At 40.5% G+C, this 13407-nt stretch overlaps 1 pseudogene; it reads left to right on the forward strand.

Moving 5' to 3' along the window:
• The first annotated feature begins 5236 nt into the window (after window positions 1-5236).
• On the forward strand, window positions 5237-6686 carry LOC138823803 (tyrosine-protein phosphatase non-receptor type 11-like; annotated as a pseudogene).
• Window positions 6687-13407: the final 6721 nt, after the last annotated feature.

The raw sequence follows: 13407 nt of genomic DNA on the forward strand, positions 1-13407 counted from the left end.
GGGAGGAAAGGAGATAGGAAATAAGGGGGGGAAGAAGGAGGAGAAAAAAGGAGAAGGAAGAGAAAGAGGACAAGGATAAGAAGAAAAAGAAAAAAAAAACCTTGACTCAGATAAGTTGATGTTAGACGAAATGAACCCAAGATAAGGACTCAAATGGCTTTCCTTTCTTGCTAGTGTTTCTAACATATTTATAAGATGATTTTTTGTTGCTTTGTATGTTCCTCTCCCACGGTATAACCCCTGTTTTCACTGTATTTGATGTTGGTATACTTTGTGGACGGGAAGGGACAAAAACAAATTGTTTAAATGGGGATACAGGTGGACCCATTGGAACAATGAGATGTACAAGAGGTTATGTCGAAAAATGAACTTTACAACTTTGGTTGGGGGGGAGGTGAGGTGGAGAGGGGGAGGATTGGGGAGGGGAAACAAAGGAGGAGCCAATAATGTTTGATAAGAAATGTACTCATTACCTTGCTCATGTAATTGTAACCCCTCTATATGGTATTTTCACAATTAAAAAAAGCCTAATTTGCTCTCAAAAGTGTAGATGGCCTTGTACAAAATGTACACATAACAGTTTCTATTCTCCTATTTTGTTATTGCCTACTCTGGGTACCCACTTGAGAACTTGAAGAAATATCTTTGACAGTATTAGATCCCCAGATATCTGACTTAGAATTCTATTGAGTGAATTCAGAGAGAATACCCCACCCTTATTCCCTATTTCTGATCCCTTCACTAAGATCCACTTCTCTGTCCCCTGATACCTATGTGGTGATATCTAATGATGCATTTCAGCAAGAATGTGGTGAGGCAATTTAACCACAATCCCCTATTATTCTTGTTTCCTTTTTCTAATTTTCTGTTCAGTTACCTTGCCTAACCGTCTGACTAAATCCCCCACTTGCCCTTGTATTCAGAAAATAGCCTACTTTTTTACTTAGCTCTTTTTTACTCTGTTAAAATAGTTCCTAAACAAAATCTGTTCCATCATTGTACTGTTTTCTTTTTTTTTTTTTGGCAGTTAGGGTCTGAAAAAAACCAACAGCGTCTCATATATGCTACTTGAGCCATACCCCTAGCTCAACTTTAGTCTTTCTTTCCTTAATATGGTTTTTTTTTACTTTCTTTGTGTATTCTATGCTATTTCTCATTTGTACATTTACCTATACTTAATGATGTTTTATCTGCAACAAAACTGAAAGTAAGATTTGAAGAGACAAATGAGGGAACAGTTTTCTGATGTAACTGAAACACACTGAAACAACAATTAAACCAAGTCACATAAATAAGAGTTTCAGACACTAATCTGATATTCTGTGTGTGTATGTGTGTATGCATGTGTAGCATAAACCTAACATATTCTCAAGTAGCAATAAGTACCATGACTCAACATTCCATTGTTTAAGTGTACAAGAGGTATAGTGATCCTAATTTTTTTTGTCAGTTGTGGGGCTTGAACCCTGGGATTGGGTGCTATCCCTCAGCTCTTCAGCTCAAGACTAGCGTTGTACGGCTTGAGCCACAGTGCTACTTCCGGTTGTCTAGTGGTTTATTGGAGATACTTTCCTTGCCCCGGCTGGCTTTGAACTGTGATCCTCAGATCTCAGCCTCCTGAGTAGCTAGGATTACAGGTGTGAGCCACCGGCACCTGGCTGGTGATCCTTCTTGTCCATGGACTCTGTCATTTCTTCAGATGATGCAAAAAGAAAACATGAGTTTCCAGAGTATCCACACTACTTCCTTTCCATTTATTCCCCAATAAAACCAGGATATCTTTGAAGGATTAAGTAGATTATAACTCCATCCCTCATCAAAACTTCCCAATGTGGCCAAATGCTGGAACCTCATTCCTATAATCTTACCTACGAGTAAGCTGAGATCTGAGGATCATTGCTTGGAGCCAGCCTAAGCAGGAAGTACATGAGACTCTATCTCCAGCTACCAAATATCCAAAAGTGGATCTGTGGCTCAGCTGTCAGCATAAAACATCAGGGACAGGGCTGGGAAGGTGGCTCAGTGGTAGAGTGCTTGCCTTGCATGCATGAGGCCCTGGGTTCGATTCCTCAGCACCACGTAAGCAAAAAGAAAAAAATCCGGAAGTGGCGCTGTGGTTCAAGTGGTAGAGCGCTAGCCTTGAGCTGAAGAGCTGAGGGACAGCGCCCAGGCCCAGAGTTCAGGCCCCATGACCGGACCAAAAAAAAAAAAAAAAATCAGGGACAGCCCCCAGGTCCTAAGTTCAAGTTCCAGTGGTAGGGGAAAAAATCCCAAAATCACTTGCTATTGTGTTCCAGCCCCATGATCTGGCCCTTACCTGTCTCTCTAGCCTATCTCTAGTACTATTTATTTACTTAACCAAATTAAAACACCACTCTCTGGGATTTCTATGTATTTTGTTTTCTTTACTTTTAAATCTCAGCTCAAATGTCCTTTTCTCAATAAGTCATTTTCTCCTTTGCTCTAGCCTACCATCAGGAAGAGTGCTAGTCATTCTCTGAATTTTTGCCATAATTAAAGCACTTAATGCTTCTAGAAATATCACATATTTGAATATTCACTTTCATCTTCACCTATTATCTCCATATCAGCTGATAGTCTCTTGTTTGCCCTGTCTTTCTGAGTTTTCACACTCTTCTATGTTTCATATACATCAGCTGTAATGAAGATACCTATTATGTGCATTATTTCTTGTATTATCTGTACTAGACCGTTACTTTCCATATCATGTTTTTTTTTGTCTTTTGTTAGTACTGGGGCTTGAATTCCGGGCTTCTCTGAGGTTTTTTACTCAAGTATAATGCTCGACCATTTTAGCCAGAACTCCACTTCCAGCTTTTAAAAAAATACTTTTATTGTTATCATTAAGGGATAATACAGAGGGATTACAGTTATATAAGTCAGATAAAGAGTACATTTTATGGACAAGTGTCACACCTTCTCTTATGATCTCCTAGTTTTTCCCTCCCATCCCACCCACAAGTTCTATAGTTCATTTTCAACATAATGTCTAATGAGTACCACTGCTGCATTTGTTCACCCTTTGTCCCTCTAATTTCGTCCCTCCTTAGTCACCCCCACCAAAATAGATAGATGAACAAATAAGACAAAAAGAAAATAAAACACAAAGGAAAACAAACCTAAGAGTCTCATGGTATTTTATTATCCCAACTGGTTTCAATCCTTGATCTTCAGCTCTCAGCTTCCTGAGTACCTAGAATTATTGTGAGCCACCAGCTCTGGGCTGCAAATTCTAGGTTTCAGAATAAAAGTTTGGTTACGTGTATAAATGATAAATGCTATTTTTCATAAATACCAAGTGCTTTCTCTTGAATGTCCAAATGTGTAACAACAGTGGCTATTGTCCACTGTGGTTTTAAAGTTACAGTATAATTATAAGCTGAAAAGGTTAACAGCTGTTAAGAGGCTGACCCTTATCAGTTTCTATGTGTAGATTCAACTTGGATCTCTGTGAATAATGCCTCTACTACAGACAATTCTGATATTCTTCCTTTCTTACCTGCCATTATATTTATTAGTTGTGTTGTACCCAAGTCCCAGAGACCCTCTGATGACCACCGAGAGACCAGACAACCCAAACTGCAAAATGCAAGGTTTATTTAACAAGCCAAAGCTCAGGCCTCGTTCCATACCCCCAGACACAGCAGAGGAAGGGAGGGGGCCCCAAGCAACAGAATAGCTGGGCTTATAAAGGCAAAAACCACAAAATTAGCAATGCTATGGTTTAGGGACAAGTTTGGTTCTGATTGGTCAGGGACCAGGTGTGCTTGAGCCATCAAGGCAGACACCTCTTGTGGTTAATTTGCTGACTGGGTCTCAGAACCATCCTGTTCTGGGGTGTTCTGCAATCTTTAAATGACAGTTTCCAAAAAGTTTGCACAGACATGTTTTTGCAACCTTTGCCACATTAACTCAGAACAGGAATTAGGGACTGACACAAGTTAACTTTTAGGAGCTGTCACAAAATGGCTTTAGTTTGGTTCTTACAGTTGAAAGGCTAAGATGTAAATTTAGTTTTTAAAGTAGATCTACTCAAATGGTAAGGGCATGAAATCCATAAGCAAACTAACTAAAATAACCACTTGGCTATGTTGAAAATGAACTATACAACTTGTAGGTAGGGCTGGGCAAGAAAAATTGGGAGAGAGCATGGGAAGGGATGATATTGTCCAAAAGGAACTTATGTAACAGCAAACTCGCTGTGTAACACTTTTATAATAACAAGTTTTAAGAAATTTTCTTCCTGTCCCTCCTTCTCCCTCCCCAATTTCTTAATTATTAAATTGATGTTTAAGGGTTTTTTTCTATTACAATGTAACTATAAGGATATGTTTTTCTTTCTGCTTTGTTTTGGTGCTGTTAGATTTTGTTTGTGCTGGTGCTGAGCTTGAAATCAAGGCCTGCACACTGTGTGGAGCAGATTTTCTTGCTCAAGGCTGGTGGTACCACTGGAGCCACAGCTCTTTTTTGGGCTTTAAAAAAAAGTAAAGCAGTTTATTGAAGATAAGAGTATCACAACTTCCTGCCCAAGCTGGCTTTTAACCAAAATCCTCAGGTCTCAGCTTCCTGGGTAGCTAAGACTACAGGCATGAGACACTGGTGCCTAGCAAGGATAACTTTTTATGAAGCATAAACTGAAGCATCTACTGCTTTGGGATATAGCAAAGAGATAGAATATGTTCTTAATATTCTCAAGTTCCTAGGGTCAGTCTCTAGCACCAAAATTCTACAAAAAGAAGAAAATATTAAAGGGTTTACTTGTTATTACTGCTATAATTTTCTTGGGTTTCCCATGATCTCTGCAATTGTCATTTTTAATATGAATCCTGTGGCCCCTCTTCTGAATCCTGCCTGATACTTATTCATTGTGCTTTTCTGTTTATTCTCTATGTGATTTCACCTACTCCATACCTTTAAGTAACATCTTTTAGCAGTTATATTAAGTATGTGTACCAAAGACTTTCTATTTAACAGTTTATTAATACAATATACCTTCATCAATTTCATTCCTTTCAACATTCTCACCTATCCCTCCACTATCCACCCCTTCACCCTTTTTTTTTCCTTTGGCCAGTACTGATGCTTGAATTCAAGGCCTGGGCACTGTCCCTGAGCTGCTTTTGCTCAAGGCTAGCACTCTACCACTTGAGCCACAGTGCCACTTGCAGCTTTTTCTGTATATGCAGTACTGAGGAATGAAGCCAGGACTTGATGCATGCCAGGCAAGTACTCTACCACTAAGCAACATTCCCATCCCTCCTTGGAAAGGCCCAGTAAAAGTAACCCTAGGGACTTCATACTTTCTGTTAGAAGAAATGGAGCTGTCACCCACATCAAGACTCAGAACACGGGGACTACTATAACCGATATGTAGGGGAAAAGTTTGCCACCCTGACTGAGCTGGTCCAGTACTACATGGAACATCATGGGCAGCTGAAAGAGAAGAATGGAGATATGAACTACCTCAAGTACCTTCTGAACTGTGCAGATCCTACCTCTCAACAGTGGTTTCATGGTAACCTCTCTGGAAAATAAGCAGAGAAACTAGTGACCAAAAAAGGAAAGCATGGCAGCTTTCTTATACAGGGAGAGCCAGAGCTACCCTGGGAATTTTGTTCTCTGTGTATGCTCTGGTGACGACTAGGGAGAGAACAACAATTACAAGTCTAAAGCGACCCATGTCAGGATTTGCTGCCAGGAGCTGAAATACAATGTTGGTGGAGGAGAATGGTTGGATTCTTTGACAGATCTAGTAGAGCATTACAAGAAGAATCTTATGATGGAGACATTGGGCACACTTCTACAACTCAGGCAGTCTGTCAACATGATTCAGATTAATGCAGCTGAAATCGAAAGCCAGATTCAACAATTGAGCAAGTTTGCCCAGACCCTAACAAAGGCAAGCAAGATTTTTCAGAAAAGTTTGAGACCCCATGGCAACAGGAATGCAAACTTCTCTGTAGCATCAGAGCCAAGAACAGATATAGGAACATCCTGACCTTCAATCACACCAGAGTGGTCCTGAGTGAAGGGGACTCTAATAAGCATGATTCTGATTACATCAATGCAAACATCATCATGCCAGAATTTGAAACCAAATGCAACAATTCAAAGCCCCAAAAGAGTTACATCTCCATACAAGGCTGCCTACAGAACACTGTGAATGACTGCTGGTGGATGGCGTTCCAAGACCATGCAGTGAGGGAAGAAGAAATACATTGTGTATGGGCTGCATGAGTATGTGCTCAAGGAGCACAGGGTCATGTGCATCTGGAAAGCAGCTGCTCATGGCTGCATGCTAAGAGAACTCAAGTTCTCAAAGGTCGGACAAGGGAGTACCGAAAATACATACAGTCTGGCAAAATCATTATAGGACCTGGCTGGATCACAGTGTGCCCAGTGACCCCAGGGGAATACTGGAGTTCCTGGAGGAGGTCCAGCACAAGCAGGAGAGCATCATGGCTGCAGACCCTGTCAAGGTTGGGTGCAGGCCCTGTCGAGGTTCACTGCAGTGCTGGAATTGGCTGAAGGGAACATTCATTGTGACCGACATCCTTATCAACATCATCAGAGAGAATGGTGTCCACATTGGCATTCTGAAAACCATTCAGATGGTGTGGTCCCAGAGGTCAGGGATGGTCCAGAAAGCAGCACAATATCAGTAGTAGATATTTATTCACTTTGGTGGTTTCTGCTCCCACCCCAAATGATCATTAAAACAATATCTGAGATTGCTCAAGTTGATTATCTTTGCCTTGCTATTAAATTGTCACAGGAATGAGCTGGGGGACATGACTCAGAGGGTGACTCACCAGCCTAGTAAGCAAGAGGTCACACAAGTTCAAACTGCTGTACTCACCCCCTACCCTGAAAAAAGAATGAATGAAAAAGTTCTCCTGTCTATGAGAAATAAACTTACGAATTAGGGTGACATGTATTTTCCTCTCAGCAGATGGCCAGTTGTCATTAGTTATTGCAGATAAAGTCATGAGGTGGTAGTGGTCGCTCTGTCTTTGCATCTGGCATTTATCTTGTATGTAGAGCAAAGGAGGTATCACAATCATAAAATATCAATGATGTCTGCCACCTTGGTAAGTTGAGTCAGTCTGCAGGTCCTATGGATGGTCACTTAGGTGATTGGCAGGCTGCTTGAGATGCTGGGATGGCTGGGCTTCTATCTCTGTGTAGGGTCCTCAGGGTCTCTACTATATTATCTCTGGTGTCTTCTAAAACATGACAGCTCAGAGTCCCAGGAGCTCAAACATGGCAGTGGCCAGAACTTCCTCAGATTCAAGCCACAATTTTGTGGCTCTCCTCTGTGCCCTCTGATGAGATAAGACAGGCCCTTCTGATTTAAGAAGAGGGGCCAGTGCTGGTGTGCTTCACTGGAAGCCATCAGTCCAGCAGAGGCTGCGGGGACTTTGGGAAGCTGAGGGTACTTACAGTTTGTGGCAGAAGCAGTAATCAGATGAGAAAGTCAGCAAGAGCCTTCAAGAAGCTCCTGAGCAATCCTGCCAGTGACTTACACATCTGCTGAGCCAACAAACTAGGGGGAACAGAGAATTTGAAGGCATAGCCCCCCTCCACAGAGCCTGGCAAATGGGATGCTGTCCTGTCACATGGCTGTCAGGTGCAGCTGCAGCAAGGAGCAGGCTTCTGTCAGTAGAATTTGTGAGTGTTCTGCCATAAGTGCCTTCTTTGGAGAAGTTGTTTGGCACGCGACCACCTCTCGTGAGGTGGCAGCATCCACTGAAGCAACTCAGCAACTCAGTAGGGAAGTCCTGCAGAGAACTCCATCTCTCCTTAGTTAGTATTCTTGCTTTGGCTGCTGAAAGGAAGGACTAGATGTTCCTCTCGGCCAGTAGAAGTTCCATTCTGGAACTTGGGGCTATGCAGTGGCCTCGTATCTATCCCTGCACCCATCCCTCCCATGTCCCTGCTTCAGAGCAAGGTGTCACTGTACTGAAGTTGTGATGACTGTTGGTTATTTTTGTCACCATACTGCAGTTGTAATGGCTATCCCTTCCTGGGAAGCTTGTAAAAAAGATATTCCAGTTCAGTGTGAATCCTGTGGTCTCTGCCCTGTCACAGTGAATTGTCTGTTTCGGGGACTGCTTTGACTCCGCACCAGCACACAAAGCATGGTTGTACAAGTAGGTCTGCTGCATCTACATGTTTGCTTGCAGTTTACTGACTCAGAATGGCCAGCTTTGACTGTTATGGTGCACTGATTCCACGTAAGTTCCCTCCACAAAGCCAGCAAACTGTCACATTACATAAGCAGATCCCAGACCAGGCTGATGACATCGCTAGTGGCTGAATCTGCCATGTGTCAGGTAGGAGGCCATTGCAGGTTCTTGGGCCAGGGGGTTCTAGATGCAGGTATGGCTGGGGAGATGAGGAAGCTTGAGGGGCAGGTGTTAATCCAAGTTGTTGAGAGATGGTCTATGAGAAAGTAAAGGGCTCGACGCCAGAGCAGTCAGTACTGGGTGAAGCAGAAACATGAATGTGACAGGAACATAGCCAGCCTACCTGGGGCTTGTTGGTGGACATTAAAAATGCACAATAGACCATCACTGGCTGAGCATCTTAAAATTAGAAGCATAGGATTTTATATTTGGGGTGAAATTAATTTTCTGGCACATGATACTGAGCCTTTTCAAAGTCAAATTTAAGACTCTTAATTTCTTTTTGAATGACATTGATCTCAGCTCTATGAGAGGCTGAGACCAGGAGGCTTGAGATTCCAACATAGCCTGGCCAAAAAGAAAACATCGTTCTGGAAAAACTGGCTCACTTCTGACATACCAGCAAGGCAGAAAGTGCAAGTCGGAGTATCACAGACTGGCCTGGGCAAAAAGCACCTGTGCAAAAAAGGGCAGAGATATAGCAGCAGTGGTAGAGCACCTGCTTAGCAAGTGTGACATACTGGGTCAGATGGCAGCATTGCCCCAAAGTGAGACAATCAACTCCATAAAGTGAAAGTAAATCAGCAGCCCCTCATGTCCAGGGTGCGGCCCTCCCATCCAGATCGGTGCCCTTTGTCTCATGAGATGGGAATACACAAGGGGCTCTCTAGGCTTCTCTGCTTGCTCAGCCAAGCAAATGGCCCAGATTATTTTAGAGGTTATTTTATCTTAAGAGGTTAGTTTATCTTAAGAACTGCTATGAATTCTTGGGTTATTTATAGGTCGAGAGGTTATTAGAAAGTATGCAGTGCAGCTGTTAAGTGTTTGTTGTAGCTTAGAGATCCAGAAGGGAGGGGGATAAAGATGGAAAGCTGGCTTGGGGCAGGTCTATCTTTTGTGTGTGGTGGGTGTGAGGTTTTTACTCAGTAAGCACATGGGCTCTCTGATATCCTTTCATAGGATCTGTGTTTGCACTTAATTCTGTTGAAACATTTGTTTTTCTTTCTCTTGAAAAATAAGTTCCAAAATAAAGTTTATTGTATCTTTCATTACTAAAGTTTCTTCCTTTTTCCCTATGAGCAAGTTCACACAAGGCCAAGATATAAAGCAGTTGGTATCCCTATGTCATATAATTTGCTATATGTCAAAATAATTTTTTAAGTTTTTATCCTAGACATCAGATCATGTAATTAATAATTTGCCTGTTTATTTATGACTTAATTGTGGTTCTTTTATTAATAGAACTTAATGGGAAAGGATTTCCATGCAGTGTATGAAGTATTGTACGATTATTAAAAGTTAGGTAATAATTTATTGATTAATCTATCTGTTAAAAGGAATATGTCTAAGGATGTCATCATTCTCATGTGAATTATGCAAACGTTGATAATATGCTTTTGGTTATACATTTAGTGTTTTAGGAGCTTTATTTACTTACCTTTTTTGCCTGTGGAGCTTTTAGTCTCTTTGCAATTGTCTTTTTAATGACATTGAAAGAATACTTTATGTAGGGAAACATGAGTGGGTATTGCTCAGCCCCTCCTCTGGGTGATGGGTGTTCTATGCTTTGGTAGCTACAAAGCCGTCTACTATTTGCAAATTGTATGAAACTAAAAATTAGGAATAAGTCCCCCCAAAATAATTAAACGTATGAGAGCATAACTTTTTTTTGGTTGGTCATAGGTGTGAACTATAGACTTGGGAGCTATCCCTGCACAGTTCAGGTCAAGGTGAGTGCTCCACCACTGGAGCCACAGCGTCACTTCCAGTTTTCTAGTGGTTTTTTTGGAGATAAGAGTCTTAAGGATTATCCTGCCCGGGCTGACTTTGAACCGTGATCCTAAGATCTCAGCCTCCTGAGTAGCTGAGATTACAGGCGTAAACCACTGGCACCTGGCGAGAGCATAACTTAATTATAGGATTTTGAGCTTCTCTTCCAAAATCATATTGCAGAGAGCATATTTAATAACATCCTTACTCAGTTAATATTAAACAAACTAAATGTTCTCCCCTGGGAAATAATAGTCTTCCGATGAAAGAAACATGGGTAATGATGACCTTACTACAAATTAAGATATCAGATCTATTCTTAGAGGATCATCATAGTAGAATTATTAAATACATTTATAAGTACTTATTAGCCATTGTGCCAGGATCTTTGAGAGATATACAAGGAAAGACTCTTTAGTTTTGAGGAAATTGTGTACATAATTATAGCTAAAGTTCTTTAAGTTAACACTTTTTCTCTTGAAAAGTGATGATGAATTTGATAGATCAATATAAAGTGACAGAGTATTTCAGTAGAGGGAGTCTACATCTTCAATAATCCAAGAGAAGAGGAAGGATCACTGAATAAAAGAATCTAGATAATGTATTACAAATGAAGCATAGGGGATTTGTAGGGAGGTTGCTACAAATGGCTTATGTATGCACAAGAGATTTATTAGGAAAACTATGGTATTAGGCAAAGGATAGAGAGTCAGAGATTGAGGGGGTTGACTCTAAATGCAGCCTGATGTGTGGACTTCAGAGTACCATGCATTCTGATACCTGCAGCAGAAGAGAGACAAATGGACGGCTACAGCACTATGGAAGACTCTTCATATTGGCACAAGTATACATGTCAAAGCTTCCTGCTACAGGAGTTGTGTGTCTGAGTTCAAGCCCTAGCACTAACATGAAAAAAAAAACTTTCTGACTTAAATACATATACTTAATACATATACTCCATTGTTTCCACGTGTGTCCTCCGAGCTGTCGATTCATCTGAGACTTGGAAAGCAATACTGTCACCAGAGAAAGGCCTTTGGGGGATGAGAATGATCTCTGATTAGTATGAGAAAAGAAATCCTTGATTCAGAGAAATGGAAGTTGTGAAAGTATGCCAAGTTTTTATGCAGATACCTAATAATCATCCATATCCAAGACTTTGAAATCTACTATCAAAAGCATTTTGAGAGAAAAAGAGAATAAAAGAAAAAAGAACACTCCCACAGGTAGAAGTCCAGTTTAGAAAAGTAGAAAAATAGAGGAAAATAGAAAGAGGAAAAGAGCACTTTCTGCCTGACATAGTATGTGGGGTTAGGCAGGAGTAAAGATGGCTATCCTGGTCCCAAATGTATTTATAACTTCTGAAAGAAAGCATTCCCATTTGATCTTTCATTGGTAACAGTGATTTTTCTTTGCTACTATTTTTTTCTATAACTTAAATGTTTGGAGGAAATGAGTCTACAAAATGGGCCTATTATTACTTAAACACAGAAAGAATAAGGCTATAGTAGGCCAAATATTTCCAAAAGCTCAGATAAAATGGTTCTAGTCTTTGTTGCATTTCTTTCTGGTCAAAGAATTTATTCACCGGGACTACATTCTATTGTTGGCTCTTATTCCTCATCCAACCCTCTTGTAACTCCTCATCTAAAGAAAGGGAGGGTGATGAAAGGAATATATGTGTATGCATTTGATTTCTTTAGTGATTTTCAGCATTACTTTTTGTTGTTTTTTTCACATAGTACTTTTTATTTTATTTTTTAAATTGTGAAAATACTGTACAGAGGGGTTACAATTACATGGGCAAAGTAAGTAGTACATTTCTTATCAAGCATTGTTGCCTCCTTCTTTGTTTCCCCTTCCCACCTTCTCCCCCTCCATCCCCACTTCATCCCCCTGACCTCCACCCCCCCTTCCTTCCCCTCTGGCCAAAGTTGTAAAATTTGTTTTTTGACATAACATCTCGTACATCTCATTGCTGCAATGGGTCCACCTGTATCCCTATTTAAACAATTTGTTTTTTCCCTTCCCCTCCACAAATTATACCAACATTAAATACAGTGAAAACAGGGGTTATAGTGTGGGGGAGGGACATACAAAGCAACAAAGAAATCATTTTATAAATATGTTAGAAACAACCACAAGAAAGAAAAAATCATTTGAATCCTTATCTTGGGGTTCATTTCACCTAACATCAACTTATCTGACCGTTTCTGCTTGTCTCAGACATATACTAGCTATTGCAAATAAGGGAAATCATGGGACCTATGTTTCTTTGGGCCTGGCTTACTTCACTTAATATATTTTTTTCCAAGTCTTTCCATTTCCTAATAAATAGGGCAATGTCATTCTTTCTGAAGGAGTCATAGAATTTCTACTGAGGGGCATCTGGGTTGGTTCTATATCTTAGCTATGGTAAATAATGCTGCAATAAACAGGATCACAAAATCCTAGGTTACTTTTTATTTTTGTAGTTCTGATTCAGGCTTTTGAAAACTTTTAATGATTTTCATGTAACATCTAACCTTTCTGGTCAGACTTCTATAATATGAACTAGCATGCAATGTCTTATAAATAGTTAATTCCACAATCCTAGGCCCAATTCTTCATCTTCCCTATCTTAAGTGGGTCTCTGATTGGAGTCTATGTTTGTGAGTTTTCGTATCATAAAACACCCCCACAAACATGTATATAGTGATGTGTGAATCTGTGTTAGGATGGAAGGCAAAAATACACAAGAGTAATAAATATCTATCACTGAATGAAAACTATGGGAAAAAGAGTAGGAATGGTAGGAACAGATTTGAATATAAGAATGTAAACCCAGTTCTGAGATTGACTGCCCTATCCATCCTAGTCTGAGAGGAGAGCCACTGCTGATACCCTTCCCAATAGTATCTGCTGGCCTTGGTTCATGCTGTGCCATCTGGGATGCCTCATAAAATATAATCCCTGGATATGTCTTCTAACATCACATAATCCATCTTCTCCAGCATGCCTGCTTTACCAAACCTTTATATCAGTTTATCTACCATCTATCTGACCGTCCAGCTTAGGCATGTGGCCCTTAGCTTTGCTTACCTATCACTGATTTCTCTAAAGCTCTGAAAGCAAAGAGAGTTTTACCAGCATGTAAAATTCTGTTTCAAGAAAGTATATTTATATTAATAAACCAACCCTTTCCTTAATATTCTGACCCCTCTCATCA

Source organism: Dipodomys merriami, unplaced genomic scaffold (assembly GCF_024711535.1).
Source record: "Dipodomys merriami isolate MVZ:Mamm:240054 unplaced genomic scaffold, mDipMer1.0.p SCAF_123, whole genome shotgun sequence".
Classification (NCBI taxonomy): Eukaryota; Metazoa; Chordata; class Mammalia; order Rodentia; family Heteromyidae; genus Dipodomys; species Dipodomys merriami.